We start from the raw sequence: 6,115 nt of genomic DNA on the forward strand, positions 1-6,115 counted from the left end.
CCAGGGGGAATAAGACATTCAGAGTCTGGAAGGCTGATTATTAGGCATCATGGCAAACCTCCACTCTTGTCTGCTCCCAATATACCAATGGGATCTTCAAACGCCATCCCAAAAGGGAACTTAAGAGTATGAGATCTTAGGATCTGAGGGAACAGGGGTTTTGGCTAGTTAGAAAGCAAATGATTCCCAGCTCTGCATAAACTCTGAGAACTGTCTATCATAGAGTTTCCCCAAAAATTGTCCCTGCCTCAGCAGCTGTCTAGTGCCTGGACTGGAAGAGCCTTCCCTTAGCATATGCAGAATGATTCTCAGATTTCTTGAGCTCTTTCTCTGCTACCTCCCTCTCCAGTAGTCTCCTCCCCAAATCACAGCTGATTTAACCACACTGAACTCTGAAACGTCTCTCCATTATTGAGCCAGGCTATATTTGGCATTTTCCCTACATATGCCGTCTCAGGGCTTTTCTTCCAACAGGAAGCTGGGGAAATCACAGGGATGTTCTTTTTTTTTTTTTTCCTCTCTAAGGAATCAGTCACACAACCCCTAATGTCCAATTGCTTAAAAGTTGTTTAATATTTTTCCAGTTTTCTAGTTGTTTCATATATTGTGTCCAGTTTTCTAGTAGCTTAGAGTGAGACAGCACTTTGTGCAAAAGTTCGTTTGTAGAACAATAAATCTTTTCAATAATTTTATACTTAACTCCAGCATAAAATATTATTCCATCTAGCCATTTAGTCAGCTAAAAAATTTACAAACACACTGTTTAGATTCTTTATTGGAGAGGGTGCTTAAGAACAATGGCTATATTTATTGATATACACCAAGAGAATGGCAAGAAAGATATGAGTACATTGATTTACACTCCACAAATATTTTATTTAAATATAGATTTTGTTCTTACAGTTGAAAAAGACACAGGTGTTTAAGCATGAATATTTACAACATGTCATAATTATCAACCAAGTTGGGGTACATTTTACCTAGGATTATATAGGTTCCAGTAAGCAAACATGTATACACACTATTTCAATTATAAAGCATACTCAACTCAGTGGTTCTTCATATTTATGCTTAAAAACAGTACTTTTAATTACTCGACTTAATCATGCTTTTCAAATTTAGATGCTATAGCAAATTGGCCATGCCTCTAACTGAATATTTTCAGTAACAATTTTGGTGTCATATCTAAAACAGGAGTTTTAGTATATTTCCTGGAAAAAAATTTTATTTTCAATTCCCAAAGTAATTAATTTCCATTCAGATAAATCCTCTGACATATGATCAAAAATGAATCATTTTGAAAGTTGTGACACATTCAAAATTTTCATCAGGTGCTCCAAATATCTGCTGTTCAAGGGGATGTGACTTTACTGCTGGGTAAAATATTTCTCATGTTTATATTAAGTTTCTCCCCTGTGCTATTTCTTATGCAAACTGAGTAAGTCAAATAAGAAAAGGTTTCTGTACTTTCAGGATGTAGACAGGGGTTTCTTCTCTGTGTAGGTCCTTGAATTAATCAATTTTGAATTTTTGTAAAAGGCTTTCCCACATTTATAGATTCACAGGCTTTCTCTCTCCCTTGTGTGTGTTCTCTGATGAGCTGAGAGGGATGACTTTTGGCAGAAGGGTTTCTGCCCTGTGTGTGTTCTCTGATGTACTCTAAGGGATGAATTATGGTTTTGCCACATTCATTACATTTATGAAGTTTCTCTCCCATGTGAGTTCTCTGATGTTTAGTGAGACCTGACTTCTGGTAAAATGTTTTCCTGCATTGAATACATTCATAAGGCTTCTCCCCTTTGTGTGTTTTCTGGTGTACTCTAAGGGATGACTTCTGGAAAGAAGTTTTCCCACATTCATGGCATTCACATGGTTTCTCCCCTGTACGTATTCTCTGATGTACTGTAAGAGATGACTTCTGGAAAAAAGGTTTCCCACAATCACATTGAGTTTTTCCCGTGTGAGTTTTGTGATGCATGCTAAGTTTTGACTTCACAGAGAACCATTTTCCACATTCATTACATGCATAGGGTTTCTCTCCAGTGTGAGTTCTCTGATGGTTAATGAAGTTTGGCTTTTGGGAAAATGTTTTCCCACATTCATTACATTCATAGAGTTTCACTCCTGTGTGTATCCTGTGAGGTACCATGAGGAATGAATTATAGAGGAAGGTTTTTCCACATTCATTACATTCATAGGGCTTCTCCCCTTTGTGAGTTCTCTGGTGCACACAGATATCTGACTTGTCACAGATTTTTTTTCCACATAAATTACATTCACAGGGTTTCCCCTTGTGTGTGTTCTCTGATGCACTATGAGGACTGACCTATATCTGAATGTTTCCCTACATTCAATGCATTCATGTGGTTTCTACCCTGTGTGTATCCTCTAATCAACTGTGAGGCCTGATCTATTTGTAAATGTTTTCCCACATTCACTACATTCATAAGGTTTCTCCCCTCAAGGTTTCTCCCCATTGTGTATCCTCTTATGAACTATGAGACATGATTTGTGGCTGAGGGTTTTCCCGCAATCACTACATTCATAGAGTTTTTCTCCTATGTGTGTTTGCTGATGTTTAGGAAGAACTAGTGTCTGCCAAAAGGATCTCCCATACTGATTATTTTCATAGGGTTTCTTTCCTGCATATGTTTGCTGATAATGAGAGAGATTTGGTTTCTTGAAGACTTCCCCACCCTCATCTGCGGTCACCCCTCAGGCTGAAGTGTGGTTTGCTGGCCTGGCGGGGGAGCAGCCGCGGCAGGCCAAGCCGCTGCCCCCATAATAGGGTGGCTGGTCGGACTCACCACCACCCCTGAAGGAAGCTCGGCATGGGCGCAGAGTGCCCTCGGGTCTCCCCTTCTCGGCAGCCATGCTTCCGCGGCCGCCCCTCCTCCCAGATGGCGCCACCCGATGCCTTGTGGGGCGGCACCCTTTTTCTTCCTTCTCCCTGCGCAGGTGCAGGGCAGAAAATTCCAGTCTGCCCTTTTCCCCTCCCCCGACAGCAGCAACAGCCAGGCGTGGGCGGAGAAATCCAGCCCGCCCTTTTCCCCTCCCCCGACAGCAGCAACAGCCAGGTGTGGGCGGAAAAATCCAGCCCGCCCTTTTCCCTTCCCCCAACAGCAGCAACAGCCAGGCGTGGGCGGGAAACTCAAGTCTGCCCTCCACCCCAGCAACAGCAGCCACCAATCCCTAAACCCTGCCCCTTCCCCCAGCAACAGCGACAGCCAATCCCTAACCACCACCCCTCCCCTGTCCAGTACCGCCCACTGACCTTTCGCCGGCAACCAATCAGAACAGGGCGTGGCTTCGACCAATCAGCCTTCCCCAGCCCCTATAAAACTGTTGCCTCTCCCTCAGTAAAGTGGACTTACGTGTTTACCTTGTCTCCGCGGTAGTTCTTCTGCTGTGCGCCCTCCAGTCCTGAGAGCCCCCGACAAGGGCCTGGCCTCCCTTGTCCCCAGTTCGTCGCCTGCTTCTCCAGGTGACCCCTTCGTCGCCTGCTTCTCCGGGCGACCCCTTCGTCGCCTGCTTCTCCGGGCGACCCCTTCGTCGCCTGCTTCTCCGGGCGACCCCTTCATTGCCGGCTTCGCCGGGCGACCCCGTCAGCCGAACCGCGCAACCCCTTGTGAGACCGATCCCTCGTCTGCTGCCAGACCGACCCCTCGTCCCAAGTGGGACTGACCCCTCGTCCCAAGCGGGACCGACCCCTCGTCCAGAGCTGGACCGACCCCTCGTCCGCAGCCAGACCCCACCTCTACCGACCGAGCAAGCCGCCGCACTCATCACATTCAAAGGTGGTTTCTCCTTGTTGAGTTCTCTCAGTATGAATGGGAAGAGACTTCTTGCTAAAACTATTCTCACTCACATTACAATCATGTTTCTCTCCCAAGGGAACTCTATAGCGTTTATTCAGAGTTGACTTTTCCCCAACAGACCTCCTCTCACAGTCATTAAATTCATAGCCATTCTCCCTTATGTGATTTCTATGATGGGAAAGAAGGGCTGAATTATTAGAAAAGGTTTTCACATTTCACTGTACTTCTCCCATGAGTATTCTCTCTTATGGGTAATGATGTCTCCTCATGAAAGGCTTTCCCACATTTGTTACATTCAAAAAGCTGCTTCAGAGTTTGAATATTCTGATGCTGAAATAGGACCTCACTTTGACTAATGGCCTTCCCAATTCTATCATACACAAAATGTTCCTCTCTGGAATGAGGATTCCTATGCCTTATACAGAGGAGTAATTCCCCATGTGTATTTAACTGATCAAACTTCCTTACAATGGGGTTTCTATTACTAATAATTAATTCTGAAATATAGTGCAAGCTCATTCCACCTAAGTCAGATTTATCAGGTATTTTCCATTCACACTGGGTTTGGGTTCACATTAAATATTTTTCCTAATGTTCTATTTCTCACCTTAGACAGTGTTTTGTTGATGAAATCAACTTTCCATAAAGGCTGGTCTTGGTTTTCCTGGATCTTCTCCATCAGGTCATCAACTTTCCAGAATTCTAGAAATGAAAATAATTTACCATACCTTATAAATGTTAACACATTTAATGTGAAAAGGGGACTTAATCTACAAATGCCTAGTATAGCTTGGTCTTTTGGCCTGAAAGTAAGCCCAAGGGCATACTTCTTGCTCCCCTAGATTTAGACAAAACAGTCTGCAGTAGTGGAAAATGGGAGAGGAGTCCAGGAAAAAAAAACAGGAATTTGACACTTTAGAAATATGATCTTCAAAATTGAATAAACAGGGGGAGCACATGTGGCTCAAGTAGTTGGGTACCCTTTTCCCACATGGGAGGTCCCAGGTTCAGTTCCCAGTGCCTCCTAAAGAAGATGAGCAAGACAGTGAGCTGACGCAACAAGCTAACGCAATGACCTGATGCAACAAGACGACATAACGAGATGAAGCAAGAAGGAGACACAAGAGACATAACAGCAGGAAGCAGATGTGGCTCAAGCAGTTGGGCACCCTCCTCCCACAGGGGAAGTTCAGTTCCCAGTGCCTCCTAATAACATGGAGACACAGAGAGCACACAACAAACAGACACAAAGAGCAGACAAGCGAGCACAAACAACGGGGGGGGAGGGAGGTTAGAAATAAATCTTTTAAAAAAATAAAGTTAAATAAACAGAAAATATTTCAAACAAGACACTGCTTAGATGAATGCTTGAGACCTAAATGAATAATATGTAGACCCACAAGAAAAATTAGTAGGCAATGGTATTGAGGGGAGATATCACAATAAAAATTATATTTAGAGGAGGCTCATCAAAATATGGGTGCTTCTCTTTTACTTCAGGATCCTCACTAATATATATGCTTTCAATCTCACCCCACTCTTTTTTTTTTTTTAAGATTTATTTATTTAATGCCCCCCATCTCCTGGTTGTCCGTTCTCTGTGTCTATTTGCTGCGTCTTGTTTCTTTGTCCGCTTCTGTTGTCAGCGGCACGGGAAGTGTGGGCGGCACCATTCCTGGGCAGGCTGCACTTTCTTTCACACTGGGTGGCTCTCCTTAGGGGCACACTCCCCATATGTGGGGCTCCCCTATGCGGGGGACACCCCTGCGTGGTGTGGCACTCCTTGTGCGCATCAGCACTGCACATGGGCCAGCTCTACATGGGTCAAGGAGGCCCAGAGTTTGAACCACGGACCTCCCATGTGGTAGACGGATGCCCTAACCACTGGGCAAAGTCCATTTCCCCACTCTTTTCTATTCTACTTACCAATGCCAAATAAAATTTCAGAAAGCAAAAATTTCCTCATGTTCAATAGAACAACCCTGTTGCCTGGAGTGTAATTTTCAGTCCAGGTCTGATTCACATGGAAATCCAATGTCCAAAGAGCACAGATTTAGGTTATTCTTGAAACAAGATCAGATGCAAAGTTTTATTTGGCTATTATACCTTCACCTCTACCAGAGTTGTTCACTACTAACCTATCAAGGCCATCAAATCAAAGTTTCCCTATTTTTACCTGTTGATTTCCTTCTGTCATAAATAAACTTATACCTCACATAATAATAATTCTTTACTTTGCAGGGAGATATATATATACACACACACACACGTACTTCACCATTTCTGGTTTCCAGAAA

At 43.7% G+C, this 6,115-nt stretch overlaps 1 pseudogene; it reads right to left on the reverse strand.

Moving 5' to 3' along the window:
* Positions 1-3,742: 3,742 nt before the first annotated feature.
* On the reverse strand, positions 3,743-5,784 carry LOC131278892 (putative zinc finger protein 487; annotated as a pseudogene).
* Positions 5,785-6,115: the final 331 nt, after the last annotated feature.

This window comes from Dasypus novemcinctus, chromosome 6 (genome assembly GCF_030445035.2).
Source record: "Dasypus novemcinctus isolate mDasNov1 chromosome 6, mDasNov1.1.hap2, whole genome shotgun sequence".
Lineage (NCBI taxonomy): Eukaryota > Metazoa > Chordata > Mammalia > Cingulata > Dasypodidae > Dasypus > Dasypus novemcinctus.